The following is a 20,674-nucleotide window of genomic DNA, read 5'->3' on the forward strand; positions in this document are numbered from 1 at the left end:
ATAATCATTGGCTGCAGTTGGAAGCAGTGATATGAATGAATGCAGCTAGAGCTTATCTTTCTGATTTTGATACAGTTTTGCATTTTGAAAGACATAAGAACGTAAAAGGACTTCTGTTGAATCAAACCAAAGTCCATCTAGATAAATATTCTGGGCCCCTCCCCTTAAAAAATCATTGTTACATTGGCTACCTTTGAATCCTCTGTAAAAGAGGCACAGCTTTAGTGACATTGCATACTTTTGTTAGCTAATCAATTTCACATTTGAGTTCTTTTATAACTTCTGGGTCTATGTCATTTTATTCATATTTAGTTGGACAGTTAGCCCTAGAACTTCATCTCTTGTCACCTCTATTTGTCTTCAGATGTTCTCGGCAAAAATTGTGGTTGGATCCAGATTTCCCCTTCCAGCTGCAGCACCCACTACCAGTTCCTATTATGTTCCTAAAGGGTTCAAACCCCTCTAGAGCAACTTTTCAGGAGTCACGGGGAGTTTCAGAGAGAAGATGTATTAGTCAGAAATCACCCCCTCCTTCTTTCAAGAGAAAGTCTGAATCCAACTCAATTATTCAGGATTGCATAACTGTTCAATTTATTCTGCAGTGAAAACCAGTGAAAAGAGTTCATTCAGATCCCCAGCTCTTTCCCTTTCCTCCTTTGTCATCCTTTTACACCTTTGTCATCTAGCAGTCAACACTTCTAGAACTGACATATGTAAAGAAATTTTAATTATCTTAACATTTTTAGCAATGTAATCCTCAAATTCCTTTTTGTCATATCTTATTTGTAACTTACATTCGTAAGTTCCTTTTTGTTATCTCAATTGGGCAAGGTGTCCACTTTTTAAAGGTGACTTGTAGATCATCATTTATTCCACTCATGAACAACACTGGTGTCCTCTTGGATTAATTTATGGTATTAATTTTATCCAACCTTTTACTATTGTGGTTTTAAATAAGTTTCAAGTGCCCTGAAAATATTTCACCCTTTTGAATCTCCTTTTCAGTTCCCTTATGAGGGATTGCCTCATATCTGAGAGGTTTTCTTTCCTGAAATTAAATATAACAGTGTTGGGTTTTCAGAGCAATATTCCACTTACAAATGAGTCGGTAGCAATCAGTTTCTGCACAAAGCCCAATTCTGTGGATACTTGGGTGTGTATCTAGTCATTGCAGTTACTGGGTTGTATTCAAGGCAGTGCTAAGGCAAACATTCTGTCAGTGCAAGAATTTCTGCTTGTGCAGTGAAACATTCCCCCCTGTCCTCCCCCCACACAACTCCTAAATCCGTTCTGGGTTTTCCCCCAACCTTCTGGAGCAGATTTGGGATAAGGAGGTGAGAGGAAATGTCATGTTGTGCTAGCTGCACACTTGCATTTATGCAATTATTTAGTTGAATACAGTGGAACTAATGTCACCACAATAATAGGAATTCCCCACAAATGAAGTTGCTTGGTACAAACACAAGCACAGTCTGGGCAAGTCTAGTGGGCTCTTAAGTGCTTCCAAGAAGATAATGTAGGGTCACCTCTTGTGAAAACTGGAATAGAACTGAAAATGCCTCAACATTTTTGCAATCACTTTTGCATGTTGCAAAATTGGGAAGGCATTATTCATCAATGGGGGCAGCTGGCAGTGGAGGAAGATTATTTTTTAAAAAAATCAGGATTGCCCTTGCCATTCCCATTGGGCCATTCTCAGTTAGGAATGACCTTGCGATTCCTGTCTGTTGCAGTTCTATCAATGCTTGAAGTGGCAGCAAACTTTCTTTCCAGTAAAAGAAAGACCGCAACGCTCTGCTGCCTTATGTCTGCCATGATAAGCCCCTCACCCCAGAGAATTTTTCCCAAACCCCTGGTGAAAGTCTAAAAAATGTGCTCCATTTTTTGCAGATCAATGTCCTCATGAAAGTGAAGGGTATGTTCAGGTCAGCACTTGTTCTAACATGCTTGCCATCTTTGTCACTAGATATTAGCATTATTATTAATATACTCTTTCTGTAAATGGGGATTCTCTTGAGAAATGCTCTAGGAAACAATTGTATTGATTTTTTTTAATGTGGAATGTTGCTGAATTGTTTTAAGTTTTAAAATTCTGAATTATTGTTCTTTTTATCCTTTGTTGTTTTTAATTGTAAATTATTTTGGACTGGTACTTGCCCAGAGAAGCAGCCTAAAAATATTTTAAACAAGATAAAAATGTATGTCACCATAATATGTTTACTAATTATGATGCTGTTAGAAATAGGTTTATGCCACTGCCTACTTAAATTGTTCTGTTATTGGGAGGGCACTGTAAAAGGTAGCTTCAACTGGCCCAAATAAGTATTAGTTTGTCAAATGATTTTTATGAATGAATCTTTGTTCGCCTATGGATATTGACAAGTTGAATGAATGATTCCAAGTAGCACAGGGTTAGATATTTCATGTACTACCTCTCTTCCTATAAAATATCAGTTCTATCCAGAAATATAACTGTATTCATTTTGTTAAATGATTGAGTGAATCACTCATTTTGTAAAATGACTAGAAATTGCACTCACCAATCAATTATGGGCTTTACACTATGATGAACAAATGGACATGTTAAAATATAATGAAATTTAATATCATGCTGTATCAGTGCATTATTAATTGTATGAAATGATAACAATTGATCACAAAATGGACTAGGTATCATATATTTATTCTAAAATATATCATTATGCAAGGGAAAGAAAATGGATCTGCCATGAGTCAGTTTCAGTAGCAATTAGCTGTGGTTTGCCAAATTCATATGAAAAATGTGCTATAATAATAATAATAATTCTGTTAAATATCATAAGATGTAAGTACTTAAAGAGTAAGTACTTAAGTAACAGGGTTCATGGACCTCTGAAGCCAGCCTTTATTGAGTTCCTGCTGCAAAGAACAAATTAATTAGATTTCCCACCATTGATAGACCCCAAGGGCTCTGTCGATAGCGGGCCTTTGCAACCATGTTGGGGAAGTCCTGGCATGGCTTCAAAGCCCCCCTGATTGCGGCATGGCCACACAAGCCGTGTCACACGGGGAGGGGGAGGGTGGCTATTTAAGCCCTGCTCCACCCTCCCTCAGCCTCATTCTGGCCTTGTGCAACACTCACCCAGCCTCCCTTACAGCAGTACAAGTTTAACTCGTTGCCTCAGGGCCAGGTAGGAATTTTGAGCTCATTAGCCTTTGTTTGCTGAAATTTTTTTTTGCCTACCCTGTACTGTTCATCTAATTCAGCTGATTGGCTCATCCTTATTAGGCTATTCCGGCTTAATTTGATTTGGCTGATTTGTTGCCTGGCCAAGTAGTTTAATCCTGTAAATAGGTTAATTTGGTCACGTTTGGCGGATATGTGCAGGAATTTCACAAGGTAGGGTTTGGTAAGCACCCTTAGGCATCCTTTAAAGTGATAGGTGGGATCTGAAGCCTGCCTTCCAGGTTGTGCGGCCTGTTGGCAGGATAAGACTCACCTTTGGGGCTAACCTGTAACACCCACTCAGAGTTGTGTGGCCCTGACGGGGGGTGGAGCAGGAAGGCCTCCCTAACCACTATGCGGGGATGAGGCCTGGAGAAGGGGACTGGGCTTCGACCACCCCCTTTTCCATGGCAGGGTGTCTTCGCCCAATTGAGTAAGAGTTTGGTCCTGCACTTTCTCTGCAGATAATTTATTATACAATCAAGCACTTAATTGTCTTGTCTCGTCATTTCCTGGCTATGGGCTGCAAATCAAAATGCCACCTGCAGTGAATAAAATCTGTATACATTTATGTGGCAACAGTGTATTTCCCAAGGTAATCAGAGGAAATAATTCTTCTGCAATAGCCTTCTTACATGTTAGAAGGAAACGATGAAAAGGAGACTGCAGAAATGATTAAGATCCTCAAGTCATGAAAATATTTATCAGTACCTAGAATATAGGTCATCATCCTGTGGTGCTTTGCCAGTTCCTAAATTGAGAAAATATCTATCTACTCATCCAGTCTTTTTTTGTGACTAAACTTACCATCTCTTTTCTTTGCTGCCCATGGTAACCATTTTGTGATGTTTTTAATAAGGTATGAGTAACAGAGCAGGACTAGAAACTTAGGTTTTTGATCATATAATGAGCTGAATCTTAAAACTCTTGAACTTTGATCCTACAAAGGGTTTTGGGATGCTTTAACATTATACATGTGTATACACCTTCTTGAGGTTGCTAAGATTAGATTTCCTTTCCCACTCCCCTTTAAAAAAAAAACAGGCATGTCAAAAGGTTTGTGTCTCATACAGAATCACAGAGTTGGAAGCTGAACCTTCTGCAATGCAATACATCCACTGCTATACCATCCTAGTGAGCTGTACTGATCAGGGGGTTTATAGAATACTGAATAATTTTTTCCAAGTTGTAGAGCCATACAGATGGCCAAATTTTCTCAGGTTGAGTAATCTTATTTATTTATTTCATTAAACTTCCACTGTCACCTATATCAAAAACTTGGCTTTTTGAACAGGCTTTCGGGACCTCCGGGGTGGGCTAATCTTTATCAATATTACTGAATGCCCGTTGTTTATACACTGTTTTATGATGCTGTATTGTATTTGGTCTGTATTTTAAATTGTAATTTTACTGGAATTTAATTGTGTACGTCGCCTAGAGTGACTTTGGCCAGATAGGCGACACAAAAATTAAATTATTATTATTATTATTATTATTATCATCCTACTAAATGGTAAGGAGAATTTTACCACTGGCATCATCTTCTAATCTGAGGTAAATATGAGGTAAGACTCCTGTACGGTTTAGAGCAGACTTCTCCAACCTGGTGGTCCTCCAGGCATTTTGGACTGCAGCTGTGTTCCCTGAATGTTGACTTTTGAGCTGATGAGAGCTGTAATTCAGTGCATATGGAGGGCACCAGGTTGGGGAAAGCTTATTTAGAATCTTCTTTAATATAATTCAAATGCTGCCTTTGTCACTGTGTTATTGTCATATTATTTGCACGCCAGGTTCAGACTATACAGTACCTTTCAAACAAGGGATCACAAGCTGCTCCAGATGAAATGAGTAATGTTCAGCCATTGACCTTCTGCAGCCAACAAGCACTATCTGAAATGGTAAAACGTGGGTGGAGCATATGGCAAAATTACATGCCAAAATTCATTAGCAGGTAATAATTCACTTTATGCTTAGTAAATGATTTTGTATCCTACAATCATGATTAAAAACTGTCCCCTACTCCCATGCTTTGTAAGATAATTCTTAGATATGATACCTTCTTTGAAGAGTCAGGGTCTCTTGCATTATTCTCTGTACAAAATAATAATAAAATAATTGTGGCTTGCACTTCTGCATCTTTCTCATAATTATATGGCAAGTATTAGAAGTATTATGATATTTTAACAAATATTAAACTTTCTTAGGGACTTAATCTTACAGTGACCACATGCTTTGACTGAACTTGTTCACTCGCTACAAATGTTTCATAATTTTTTGAAAGATACTTTTTTATTATCTACAACAGCATGAAGTTTGTTTCATGATTCACTTATGGATTATCCTGTTTTTGATCTGGTTTCTTTTATTCTCTTTTTTTTATAAAGTCATATTCTATGTTAAATTACAGAAGTCACTCAACCAGATTAAATGTCACTATATCAGCCCCGACGATGGATCAATGCTGTAAAGTCATCCAGCCTGATAACATTAATCCTTCACTCTCTTTGGTATCATGAGTTTGATTTCCCAATTTGAATTTGAACTTGCAAGAGATTGCTGTGAGAGAATGTAAATGTCTACTATAATGTCAGTGAAAATTTATCCTTAATATGCAGAATAAGAAATGGAGGATTAGAGTGTATTTCTATGCATGGATCACCCCTTGCTGGGTTAGTGTGTGAATGGGATTTTAGATGATGGTGCTGTTTTGAATTTTTTTAAAAATGGGGAAGTAGGGTGAAACAAAGTGGTTTGTCTCATTTCAGGAGGGGGAAGCAGGGGTGCTTAATGAGGTTTGCCATGGCAGCAGTGCAGGTCTTTTCTTTTAAAAATAATCCCCAGAGGACCAAGACATTCTGGAGGAGCAACTCTACATGCCACCTCTATAGGTGTGATTTTGCAAAGGTAAATTTTAATAAAGGGGGAAAATCCCCTTTCACTGCTGCCACTCCCATAAGTGGCATTCTTACATGGGAGCAGCCATGTACTGTATTTCCCATAGAAATCTCCTGGGAGATGTTTCATCTCTGGAGCTATGAAATATCATTAGGTCCCACCATTCCCAGGGTGATTTGCTTGCTCTATGTGCATGAAAGCATGCAGCAGCAAGAAGCACCCTGCCTCCTGTACTAGTTGCTCAGACTGTAGGTAGCTGTATATGTGATGTTTCATGCTTTATTGTTAATGTTTTCTGCTTATGTACAGTAATAGAGAATATATGGTAAGTTTTTTTTATATTAGAGTGTATATGGTAAGTAGTTAGTGTTGGGAGGGGGGATGAGTGAATAGAATATTGGTGTGTGCTATATAGTGATTGGCTGAGTCTCTGGAAATTGAATGTTTATATTTTGAAGCTTTGACAGTTTACAGCTACACTGAGAAAAGTTTGTTAGTGGATAGGGCACAGGTTGTGAAGGTACAGAGTACAGACTGGACAGAGAGAGGACAAAGTTTAGGAGCAGACCAGAGTTTGGAAGATTACTTTTAAAACGTAATGAATTACAGTTACAATTACATGGCCCAAAAAAGTAGTAATTACCGTTGCAATTAGATTGCTCTGAAAGTAACTGATTACTTTACTTTTTCTCAAAAGTAATCACTACAATACATTTCAGTTACTTTGTTTAAAAAACGCCTACAAGGTGCTGGCCTTGGCTGCTGCACTTCTAAGTAGCCTAAAACTACATTGAAAATAAACACACACATACAGATGTAGTAGAATAATTATTTTTATTCATAAGATAGCAATGGTGGTCCCTCCTCTGGTAAGGGAGGTGGGGAGGGAGGCAGAGGACACTACTCAGATCTTTGCATATCAAACCAAGTACAACCCCCTCCCCCCAGCCAGCAAGCATAATCTCTCTCACTTAACCACCTCCAGGACCCTGCCATGCCACCAACTAAGGGACACTCACCCAAGCAAACATTTTCCCGACATGCAAAACAGCACAGTAGCCAGAGAAGGTGGTGGAGACCACTTTGTGTGTCAAGTGCAAATGCAGTGTACACACACACACACACACACACATTGTCATCTTTCACCCCCACAGTTCTTTATCTCTACTCTGCTGCTGCCTCCTTTTCCTCCTTTACCTATGTTCTTGCTCTCCGGCTCCTTTTTCCCTCCACTTCATTCTTCACCACCACCATCCATTTTTTTAAACAATTGTTTTCTCCACTCCACCCCGTCTCACTCTCCACCTCGTCTCACTCTCCACCTCCTCCCTCATCACCTCCTACCCACCCACAGAGCATGAGGGAAGAGTGATGCTGCACAGAAGCCCTGTTTGAGGCACATGATTTTCATCCACTAATCAGAGCAGCAGAAGACTTCCCTTGCTTCCCCCCCCCCAAGTAATGCCCAAAAGTAATGCTGGAAACATTGCAATTACTCCACAAAAGTAATAAAATTACTCCTAGTTATATTACAGTCAAAATGTAAAGGAATTACCCACTCGTTCCTCAAAAAAGTACTTGCAAACTCTGGAACAGACAGGGATAAGTTTATGAGCTAGGGTAGTGTGGTTTTTTTTGGAGATAAGACTTGGATGGTTTATCTTGGGGTAGTGAAATAGGTTATTGGCATAGTAATTAATGAACTTATTCAGTGTACTATATTAGAACTAAAGAACAACTCTACACTTAAGAACTGAGATAAAGTAATCTTGTTTATTTTGTTTTTCTGTTCAATAAAATCTCTAGTTTTCAAACACGCTTAGTTTTGGGTCGTCTATTAGGAGGGGCATAAGTGTTGGCTGAACAAAAACAAAGGTTTTGAAATAGTATCAATTGTATCAGTGGACTTTACCTCAGAGAAACAGCTGGTTAAGGGAGCAGCCCATAGCTGTGATTTTTTTTTTTTTTAAAAGACACAAACCTACACAGGAGAGTAAGGCTTGCCTGTAACCCTGGTTGTTTATAGCAAGGGCTGAGGGAATACAGTGGAGTCCCCAGTAGCAGTATTGCTATAAGAGTGTGTTTTGTAAAGAAAATCACTGCTACAAACAGTGTGGTGGCAGGTGATGGAGCAAACAGTATACACTATTTCTAAGGTGTTAAAGGAAAAATAATGGGGGGGTGAGTTGGACATAGGCAGCACACAACTCTCAGACCACCTCATAAATACTCTCAGAATGTGTGCTGCTTGCAAGAGATGGCAGTGAGAGAATACTGCCAGTGAAAATTGATCCTTAACATGTGGAATAAGAAATGGAGGATTAGAGCGTATTTCAATGCATCCTTGCTGGGTTAGTGTGGTGAATGGGTTTTGGATGGTGGTGGTGTTTTTGATGTGGTGTTGTTTCTGGGCAGATTTATGAGGATTTCTCATTGAAAATACAACTGGAAACAGAACAGGATGGATTTAGTCCTGTCCACTCTGAGAACTGAGAACCAGACTTGAATGGGTCCATCTGTATGTACTGGTACTGTGACTAATCTAAAGAGGTCTGACATTGCCTCAGTTACCCTTGCACTGGTGACATCCAGACTAGACTACTATAATGTATTCTTTGTGGAGCTGCCTTTGAAGCCAGCCTGGAAACTACCTGGACCAGAATGTACCAATATTGGTTGAGGCTTGTGAGTCAGAGCATGTGACATTGATTCTGTATCAATTGTTGGTTTTGACTGTGAAAGCCCTAAACATATGCACCCATATGAGCCTACCCTGGCACTGAGATCTGCTTGGAGACCCTGTTTGTATGCCCACCAGTGAGATCCATTTCTGTGGGTGAAACTCAGGTTGTGGCAGTCGTTTCCAAGTGAGTTGTGACCAACCCTGACATTGCAAATTCCTTTAAATGGGAAGTGAAAACATTTTTGTTTAGGGTGGCCTTTTCTTAAGATTTGCCAAAGCTTTTTTAAATTGTTAAATTGCCTATAAAATGTGTTAATGCTATGTCTTTTTTATTGAAGGTTAAACTTCTGTTTTATTAATGTTTTTATTGTGGTTTATCTGGTCCTTATCTGGTAGTTTGATACTGCTGTGTTATAATTGCTTGAATTTTGTGGTGGTGGGAATTCCCCATCCTTCCAATTTGGACAAAGCAGTGATTCACTGGGTATTTGTCCCAGCCCTGACATCATACATCATCACTTACATAGATTGCCTTAATAAAAGATGATTCCTTACCTGATTTTTATCTTTGTATTAGATACAGTAGACTGCCCAACAGACTGCAGATCCAAAATACTCCAGTAATTAACTTTTTTATAAAAATAATCTATCCTGAATTCTCTCTCTCTCTCTCTCTCTCGTAGCCTGATTAATAGAATTACACACACACACACATGAATATGTCACACTGCTTACTGGATTATTTGTAATGAACTATCATAACCAAACAGTATTAAGAAACATAAAGAAAGCAAAGCAAAAGAACCAGAAATAACTTTTGTAGAGCAATTTGGGTTATCATGTTATTTTCCAAACATATGAAATATTGAATACATTTCTCCATTTCGACTGTTCAGACAGAGATTAATAATGCAGCTTTCTTCTTCTTTTGCTGAATGTATTTTTGGGGAGTGTGACAAAAGTCAGGCTGCCAAATCAATGAGAAAATTGTGGACGAATTACTAAAGGAACAACATCCTGTATCTAACCACACAAAAGGAATGCTGTTTATTGTGTTCAAAACTATCTACTTGGTGGGATGTCTGCATGCAGACATTTCTGATGGCTAAATGGGAGGCAGGGTGGGAGAAGATACTAACGGAATATAGTGAGAGACCAAAATATACAACTCCTTCATCCCCCCCCCCAAATACTGGAAAAAAAAAACAAGAATCAGGACAAGGATTGTTTATCATGTACCTTTCTCTCATGTCCCTGGGGAACATTACAGGCAACAGAGGGCAATGGACTGTGTGATATAGCCCTGTGGGGTGGAGTCAATCAGGGAAGATCTAGAAAGAGAGTTAGCTTGTTCTTCTGGAGAACTGAAGAATATTTCTGGGCTCTTATCACCTTTATAAATTAAACTGATGGATGGTTGATTAGCAAAGAATTGAGGTAAACATTTCTGTTTTTTCTGGTATCAATTATTATATTTACATTGTTATTGTAGGGCCATGTCCTTTAAGTTTTGCTATATGCTGTTTTGCCCTGTCTGTTTGGTACCAAAGTTATCTGCAGAAGAATAACTCTGAACTGTTCAGCACTTTGATGAACCAGAGGACCATTTGGACTGACTGACTACAATGTTTTGCAAGCAAGATTTGCAAGTTACATATTTTTATTTGAGCTAAGAAGTCTTATTGCTTGCATTGTTCTTGTAATAAACATACTGCTTATACATTTAGCTCTGAGGGGACAATTGCTGTATTCTGTTTTATATAAGTGTACTTCTAATTAATTTTGTTGTTGTTCAATTCAAATCTCTGCACGTTTTATTCCAAGTAAGCCCTGTAGGATCTACACAGACTGAAGTTATACTAGGTCATGGCCTAGAGAGGGTGGCTGAGAGGAAGTGAGACATAAGGGAATGCTAGGTGGTGCCACTCTTGGGAGGCCATTGCTACATATTATACTGCTGGCCTGCCTATGACTGTTTTACCTTTTGATTTATTTGATCCCAATTAGATCTACACAGCCAACACTGATTATTTAATGACCAAGTGCAGTGGCCACAGATGGAAAAAAGTTCTGGAGGAAACAGTAGCTGGTCTCACATGAGTTAAGAGCAGCAGGCTCATTTCTCCCTCTGTTTCTGCCAAGTGGGATTTAATATTTCATGCTCTTGCTTTGTTAAGTTCAATGTGTATACGATACTCCAAGGAGAACGACATGGACTGTGACTAATTCATTATACATCAACGAGAGTGGCTGTGTACTATAGCCAGCATGGATTTTTCATATTCCATGTTAAATTGAATATAGCCCCCATGCCTGCCCTGCCCAGAGTTTGACACAGGAGTCGGAGGCAAGTCTGGCAATAATTCTTCCTTTATGAGAGTCACCGTTACACCAAAGGCAGTGCTTCTCATAGGCCTGGCTAGCTAGTTCACTACTGATGCTAACTATGCTAACTAAGCATCCTCTGCAGTGTATGGAGTAAGTTGACTCAGCACCCCAATCAAAGGGGCACCACCTTAAGTAGGAAAGGTCTTTGTTCATAATCTCTGACTCCTTCGAAGACTCTCCCTCTGACCGAACCACTTCTCACGTCATCTCACGAGGGGTGAAGAGGGCACGCCTCCGCCTGCTCATTGGACAGTACAGGTTCACTAGGTGCCGGTTTGACTTCAGGGGGGGAACGAGTTGGTGGGGAAATGTTTGAAGGTCCAAGTGGGGCATCCTGGGGGGTAGGAGTTGGCACACATACGAGATCGCTCCCCAACAGCTCTGGCAGTGTGCTTGCAAGTGGCAAGACACTATCAGGTGGAACAGGCTCTAAGCCACCCAGGGGAGTGTCCAGAGAGATTGAAGGGTTGCTAATGCTCCCCCCTCCCTCAAGGCTCTCAGAAGTCTCATCCTCCTCTGCCCACTCACTATGTGGAGTAACTGGGGCTCAACAATGCCATTCTGCTGCTTTCCATAAGTTCATTTCAAAACAAAATCTTACAAAACGGATAGTCCTCAACTCAGAAACGCTTGTTTAGAAACCCTTAAAATTTTCATGGCAATACACAAAACACTCAGAGAGAATCTAGAGTTCAAAGTGTAAAACGAGAAAAAAATCCAGACCTCTCTTGGACTTTTTTCTGTCAGTGGTCACATAATTTGTTGAAATTAATTAAAAATCTACCATATTCACAGAGTACCTGTAATCCTTACTGACTTTACCTGACCTTCATCTTCTGCATGGCTGATTTTTAATTAATTTAAGAAATGTAACATTGGGGTCTATGAAAGCACAGGCATGCTCAGTAACAACCTTGAGTGTTCTAAAAGCCAGACTAACAGCTGTTTGGCTTGGCTAATCTGGCACATCCATGCCAAACCTTATTCTACTTTAGACAGTCATGGCTTCTCCCAAAAAATCCTGGGAAGTGTATTTTGTGAAGGGTGCTGAAAGTTGTTAGGAGACTCTATTCCCCTGACAGAGCTCCAGTGACAGGAGTGGTTTAACAGTCAGGCCCTCTTATGGTGATTGTAGCTCAGTGAGGGGAATAGGGCATCTCCTAACAGCTCTCAGCACCCTTCACAAACTACACTTCCCAGGATTCTTTGGGGAAAGCCATGAAAATTTAAAGTGGAATAAATGTCTGGTGTAGATGTGGCCAAGGACAGCTTTGTTTTAAATTTGGGTGGGAGACTACATGTGCCTGCTATAGAATAAAAAGTTTGGGGAAACGCTGAAAAACGATACTGTTCACAATATTTTCCCTTTGAAAAGGAAAGGGGCTTTCCCTCTGCCCAGTGTCCACCCATCCAATCAATCTCGTCCCCTCCCTGTTCCTTCCACCTTCCTCTCTACCCCTAGCCTTCCTCCCCTTCCTCCTGATCCTCCCTCCCTGCCCCTCCCCCTGGTCAGTTTTGCTTATCCTAAGCATGATTCTTCTAAGCTACAGAGGAAGTGGATTAGACTGTGAAAGCAGAGCTTGGAAAAGTTACTTTTTTGAACTACAACTCCCGTCAGCCCAATCCAGTGGCCATGCTGGCTGGGGCTGATGGGAGTTGTAGTTTTAAAAAGTAACTTTTCCAAGCTCTGTGTGAAAGACCAACCCAATTCCCACCACTGTCAGACCCAAAGGCTCTGGCGATGGTGGGCCTTTGCAGTCATGCTGGGGAAGACCTGGCATGGCTTCAAAGCCCCTCCCCTTTTGGGCATGGCATGGCCATGCATGCCGTCACATAGGGGGTGGAGCAGGGTGGCTATTTAAGCCCTGCTCCACCTCCCCTCGGCCTCTTTCTGGCCTGTCGTGACACCCACCCACCCTTCCTTAGGGCAGTACAAGTTTAACTGGTCGCCTTGGGGTGGGTAGGAATTTTTAGCTTGTCAGTCTTTGTTTGCTGACAAGTTTTTTGCCTACCCTGTACTATTCTTCTAATTTGGCTGATTGGCTCTTGCTTATTTAGCTATTCCAGCTTAATGTGATTCAACTGATTTGTTGCCTGGCCTGGTAATTTAATATTGTGAATAGGTTCATCTGGTCACATTTTGTGGATAGGTACGGGAATTTCACAGGATAGGGTTTGGTGACCACCCTTAGGCACCCTTTAAGGTGATTGTTGGGTTCTGAGGCCTGCCTTCCAGGTTGTGCTGCCAGTTGGCAGGATAAGGTTCACCTTTGGGGCTAACCTGTAACACCCACTCAGAGTTGTGTGGCCCTGAGGGATGTGTGTGGAGCAGGAAGGCTTCCCTAACCACCCTGCGGGGATAAAGCCTGGAGAAGGGGATTGGGCTTCGACCACACCCTTTCCCATGGTAGGGTGTCCTCACTCGATTCGGTAAGAGTTAGGTCCCACAATTGTCTCTGCTGATAATTTATTATGCAATCAAGCATTTAATTGGCTTTATTTCAATAAACGTGGTCCTTGATTTACCCAGACTTCATCTTGTCTTTCTTCTTCATTTTCCGGCTATGCATTGCAAATTGTGTTTGCATTTTTACAAATCTGTAGGACAGTACAATATCTCAGAAAGGAGGTCAGGTCTTCTGCTTTTCTGCTGCATTCACTATAGCTGCCTAATATCTCTGCTTTTTAGATAGAAATTTGTGTTGGCTATAAGTATATTCTTAAACTGCAAGGGTTTTTTTTTTGCCTGTTAGTGAATATATATTAGTTTTGGCAGGTGGCTGGCCTTTAAAATTAGATTACTTGAATTAGAAACTTTCTAAAATAATGGTGAGTGTAAACACAAGTGTTAACTTTTGCAGGTATGGAACTTAGGTGTCTGTCTGAACAGAAGACAATTAGAATTGTTACTCTGACTCCACTGAAATGAATAGGAGGTTAATAGGACCATGGCAAGATACTATCTCCCTTGTCTTGGAATAAGACCTTTTCCTGAGCTGACTGTGGAGCAATTAATGTGGCTGCACAGATTACACAGCCTCAGAATCTGTTCCATAATGTCAAAAAATGTGAAAGGTGTCACATCATGAAAGAAACAAACAGAGGCCAGCTGTTCATTGATTAGATAACCTGAACTCTACACTAGAACCTTTAATGTTAGTATAGACCTTGCTCTTTTGTTCCCAATTATATTCATTGGCTTCAGAAAAGATCTTGCCTTGTTCTTTCTGCTTCACAACCACTTAAGAATGTGCAGTAAAAGTTCTGTTGACAATTCATATGAAGCAATTATAAACCTGATAAAACATCCCTAACAGGTTCACAAGGTCAAAATAAAAAGCCAAATGGTATTATATGTTTAATTTGTTAGTATATGTGTGCAGTATTTAATAAGAAATGGACACAAACACATTTGACCACTTTTGTGAAAGGATTTTTTCTTTAAATGCATGGTTATGTTCTGTCAAGAGTTTATAAGCAATGGCTAAATGGACAGATTAGTCTATTTTGTTCCCTCCCAGTTTCACATTTTGATTTATTTATATTTATAAAATATTTATATATTGTCCTATTGCAAAACAACAGGGCACTGTTCAGCAACATAAAAACATTTAAAAGCAATACAAAACAATAATTAAAATGACATGTTCAATTGTAAGTCCATTCTGTTTTCTATGGATGTTTTAAAAGAGAATAAATGCTCACAAAATTTAATTTTAATTGTACATATTTCTCTTAAAATACACATTTTTGTGCAGTTTTCCCTAAAATGTGCATTTTCTTGTGTATTTCCTCCCTAAAATAAACATGTGTATGCTCTTCCCACGTAAAAGATCTATTTTGTATGCATTTTAAAGAACTGAAACAGAACTGAAAAAGTTATACAAGTGCACAATTCAAATGGTAACTGTATTACAATCCAGGAATGGCAAACAAGGTTGGTTTGCTTAAAAATGTGGCCCAAACAAACTTATCCCCCATCTCTAACTTAAAAAGAGGGTTACTTTCCTACAATGGGTCTTTCTTGAGAATATGTGAAAACAAAACTTGCTGAAACTAAGAATTCAATAAGAATCCAACAGTGAGTGAAATTCATGCTGCAACCTTTGGAGAACAGAAAACAGAAGCAGTAATATAGCTTGGATTCCTTAACTTTTCTAGTAAGTCCAGACCCCTGATGATTTGGAAGTAGTGATATATTCCAATAATTTACTTTGTACACATGAGCTGAGAAGTAGGAAGATTTGATCCTTTCTTTATCTGTGTATGACTCCTAGGTAACAATCCATTTCCGTATCCCTCCTGTGTAACACTTCCCCCTTAATAATCCAAGCTTGAAATTATGTACATTTATCTGGCCCAGCACTAGTGAGCAGCCAGGTTGGGCACTGGCTGAGGGCCCCTATGAGTGAGAGGGGCCCCTGCTGCTGGGACTGGGCTGGCGTAGTTCCTGCTCCATGATCTGCACTAACATCAGGCTGCATGCCTTGTGCCCCATGACCTGATGCTGGCACAGATTGTGGAGTGGAAGCCACTGTCCAAGGCAACAGTTCACAATTGCCAGAGCGAGCTGGCAGTACCACTTCACACGTCACCACATTACTGCATCAGCGCACTACGCACACATGCTTGCCATCACCAAAGCTGGCGGTGGGGGTGTCAACACGCCCTCACCACTATCTTGGGTGATGGTAGGCATGCACACACAGTGTGCTAATGGGGCCAGGCCTATTTAAGCCCCTGGCAGCAGCAGTAGTCCTGTTGTGATGCCCCCGCTTCGAGGGCTCGCTGCAGTCTGGTGCCCAAGGGCCCACTGCAGTTTGATGCAAGCCCTTAAATTTATGGTGATGAATGAATGTCTTAACATATGAAACAATAGCTCAACTTTTGTTATCTTTCTTAGCCTGCTGGTTCTAAACTGAAGGCATCAGGCAAAATATCACCATTAGTTTTATTCTCAAATTCCTAGCTTATTCTGTTATTATCAGATGCAAGCAAATAAATAAGTAAAATAGAGAATGATCTAGCCCATATATCTTCAGTCTTCACTTATCCCTTCTACATTCTGAAATATCTTATTTCAATAAATTTTGATCCTCAGATTTTCAATTTTATAGCTGGAAATGCTAAAACATCCAGTGAGGTGTGAATTAAGATGACCTATGAAAAACTACAAAGTCAGAAAAAAGACTAGGATTATAGAGGTGACCAATTTTTTTTGGTGGGAGGGGTGATCAAACATCCAAAGAGGAAATATTTGGCTCACAGTAGGAGTGATGCATATTTCTGTGAAGGTTTTACAAGATCTATGATTTAACCATCATCCCGATTCTTGGGGTCAATTCCTCACCTAGGCATACTTTTCATTCTGCAGTTTACACAAACGTAGATCTACAGGGTAGTTCTCCTAGAACACTGTCACAAACTGTCAGCTTTACAGTATCCCAAAATTTCAGCCAGTTACCACTTACTATTTTCCTTCTGGAAACAAAATAAAAAAACCCACCTGGGGTCAAAATATACCACAGAAATTTAGCCAAAGTGCACAGGGTTCAAATTACCCACTTAAACAAGCTTGCAGTCACATGACAAAGTCACATGACAAAGCAGTAAAGGATTCTTTGGGAGAAGCCATGACTATCTAAAGTGAAATAAAGGTCTGTGTGGATGTAGCCAGGGACAGCTTTGGATTAAATTTGGGTGGGAGACAACATGTGCCTGCTGTTGAATAAAAAGATGGCGGAAACCCTAAAAATACTGTTCACAATGTTTTCCTTTTGGAAAGGAAAGGGGCTTTCCCTCTGCACAGTGCCCACACATCCAATCCCCTCCCCCTTCCTCCCTGTTCCCTTCCTGCCATCCTCCTCCCTGCCCTGCCCCTCTCCCAGGTCAGTTTCATGATTACACAGGAATAAATCCCACTGAACTCAAAAAGCATGCAAATGATCAAGCCTGCACTCCCCTCCTCCCCCTCCTCTCCCCTCCTCCCCCTCCTCTCCCCTCCTCCCCCTCCCTCTTGCCCCTTCCCTCCCCCTCCTCTCCCCTCCCTCTTGCCCCTTCCCTCCCCCTCCTCTCCCCTCCCTCTTGCCCCTTCCCTCCCCCTCCCTTCACCCCTCCTGTCAGCTCTTTACTGAGACAGCAGTGTCGGTGGGGGTGCAGGCAGGGCTGGAGATTCCTTGGTAATTGCCAGGCCGTAAGTCCTCAGCCGGCAGCTTGCCTATAAATCTGCCAGGCTAGCAAGGAGGAAGCAAGATAAGGGCAGAGGCCGTTCGAAGCTTATGTGCCAAGCCAGAAATCCAGAAGAGACGTCAGTGAAGGTCCGGGTCTAGTTTGCCGAGAGATCAGTACACATCAAGGTTCAGGGGATAGGAAGACACACAGTGGTCATGCCTGACGTTGTAGTCAGCAACAAGCTGAAGCCAAGGTTTGACTTTTAAGAAGCAGGTTTGTAAGCAGGTGTGAGCCATCAGCATTTTGGCCTTAAGTGGACAGGCCTGCCCCTCTTCTGCCTGACCTTCTGCTGTCTATGTTCTGCAGGTGAGGGGGGAGTATCCTGTTCACTGCCTGCATCTGGCTGAAGGGCTTTAGCTGTGTCTGGGGTGTTCTACAGCTGAGGGGGAGAAGGAGCTGGGTTCTCAGGAGTTTCCTCCATTTCTCCTTCTGGGTCTGCTGCTTCTGGGTCTGCTGCTGTTACTCCCGAGTCATCCTCGTCTGATGAGTCCTCTGACAGGGCCATGACACCTCCCTTCCTCTCCCCAACCCCTTTGAATCTCCTCCTCATCCTTCCCCTCCCCCATGGTCAGTTTTACATATCCTAAACATGAATTCCACTGAAGTCAATAAGCATGCAAATGATCAAGCCTGCCCTCCCCTCCTCCTCCTCCTCCCTCCCATTTGTCCCTTCCCTTCCTTCACTCCTCCCCCTTCCCTTCCCATCCACTCCTTTCCCTTCCCCCTCCTTCTCCCCCTTCTCCCCCACTTCCTCCTTCCCTCTACTAACCCCTCTCTCTCCTCCTCCTCCATGGTCAGTTTTACCAGAGCTTGGAAAAGTTACTTTTTTGAACTACAACTCCCATCAGCCCAATCCAGTGGCCATGGTGGCTGGGGCTGATGGGAGTTGTAGTTCAAAAAAGTAACTTTTCCAAGCTCTGGTTTTACCTATCTTAACCATGATTGCATGGGACTGAATCCCACTGAACTCAACAATCATGCAAATGATCAGACCTGCCTTTCTGCTCCTTCCCCTCTCCTCTCCCTTCTTCCTCCCCTCTTCCTTTTTCCTTCTCCAGGCTTCCCTCCCCATGGTCAGTTTTACCTATCCTAAGCATGATTGCATGGGAGTAAATCCCACTGAACTCAATAAACATGCAAATGATCAAACCTGCCCTCCTCCTCCCCCTCCTGACTGCTCCCCACCCATTCTCCCCTCCCCATTCCCTGTGGTCAGTTTCACCTATCCTAAGCAGGACTGCAGCTGAGTAAATCCAACTGAATTCAATAAGCATGAAAATGATCAATCCATTCTCAGCTAACTTGCACAGGTTCCCATTTCTTATCTCCCAGATTAAAAAGCAGAGAAATTCACTAATAGGCAAAAAACCTTGTGGTTTAAGTATGTACCTATAGCCACAGATATTTCTATCAAACTTTAAAAAGCAGGGAAATTGGACAGCTATAGTGAATGCACCAGGGGAGCAGGAGACCTGACCTCCTCCCTGAGATATTGTACTGCCCTACAAATTTGTCAAAATGCAAACACCATTTGGGTTGGTCTTTCACAGTCCAATCCACTTCCTGTGTAGCTTGGAAGCATTTGGTAACATGTGCCTCTGAGCATATGGTGAGTGGTGGCAATACCTGCCATCTCCAAAGTTGGAGAATTACATTTTTGTATGTTGGGGTTCTTCTTACTTTGCTTCTTTCCTGTGTTACTAATGTTTCTACAGAGAATCTAACTCATCCTAGAAATCAAATTTATTTTTATTAATTTCAAAGCCTTTTTATTGGTCAATGTCATATAATGGTGAAGATAGCCTTTTGTGTTTCAAACTGGAGGTTATGCTCTATTTCTATTTTGCATGTATTAACAGTTGAATCTGAAACTGCAATTTGATGTAAAATCAGACTTACAATATGATTATTTCTTTATTTTATTATTTGATTTATATCCCACCCTTCCTCCCAGCAGGAGCCCAGGGCGGCAAACAGAAATGCCAAAAACACTTTAAAACATGTTGCTACTTAAGCAAAGACTGTAGCTGTTGGAAAAAACAAACTTGGCCTGCCCAAGATGTATGTTTTCAGCCTGCTATGCTTAAACTACTCCACTTAAAGAAAGGTGGCATGGTCAATTAAAAACAAAGAGCACAACTAGAATTTTGCTAGAATATATTTCACCTCCTACTGTTTTATCTTATGCAAACTGAGACATTCCTCATGTCCTTTGGAAACTATTCTGGAGAATAGCCAGTGCCATTATTCCACAATTGTTTTTGGAGCTTTTTTTTAGTGTTGCAAAGTGTTGCTGTACTTCACATATTCACAGAAACAGAAGCAAAAGAAAATGATTTACTATAGGAAACTTCACTAAAATTGCAAAGTAAATCAAACATATTTAAAGTGACTATCTGAACTCTATCAATTGTTTTAATATTGTTGCTTCCTCCCTGCTAAAACAAGATCAGCACAGCACATGTCTTGTTTCTGTTCTTTGGGCTGATTGCAGGTGTTGCCACCACTCACCATATGCTCAGAGGCACATGTTACCAAATTCTTCCAAGCTCCATAGGAAGTGGATTGGACTGTGAAAGACCAACCCAAATGGTGTTTGCATTTTGACAAATTTGTAGGGCAGTACAATCTCAGAGAGGAGGTCAGGTCTCCTGCTCCCCTGGTGCATTCACTATAGCTGTCCAATTTCCCTGCTTTTTAAAGTTTGATAGAAATATCTGTGGGCTATAGGTAACTTCTTAAACCACAAGGTTTTTTTGCCAGTTAGTGAATTTAGCCTAGAACAATGCCTTGCAGCACAATCCTAAACATGTTTTCTATGAAGAAATCCCACTGTCAATGGAACTGACTCCCTAGTAATTTTACTTAGGATTGCAGCCTTAAACAGGAACGTGTATGACAAACAGATCCTGTAAGTAATAGTAACTTCACCAGAGAATGTGTTATCTTTTTTAAAAAAAAGAACACTAAAAGTGTAATTCAGTTGAATCAGAATGGGATTGACAATAGGAGTTTCGAAAATCTATTTCAAACCTTAAGTTGTGAAGAATATCTTGTATATGTACTTACTGCATGTGTGTGTATGCATGGGCTTGTGTGTATGTACACGCACACACACACATCACTTTTAACTGTTTGCTCATAACCCATTGGTTGTCTTCATTTGTCATTATTTGGAAAAAAATGAGTTTCTTCTTTTTCTGTTTTTCTTCTTTGACAGTTTTTCATATCTCTATTTACTTTTTTTTTTTTGCTACCTGGATGCATGGTTT

The sequence above is a fragment of the Rhineura floridana genome, chromosome 5 (assembly GCF_030035675.1).
Source record: "Rhineura floridana isolate rRhiFlo1 chromosome 5, rRhiFlo1.hap2, whole genome shotgun sequence".
Classification (NCBI taxonomy): Eukaryota; Metazoa; Chordata; class Lepidosauria; order Squamata; family Rhineuridae; genus Rhineura; species Rhineura floridana.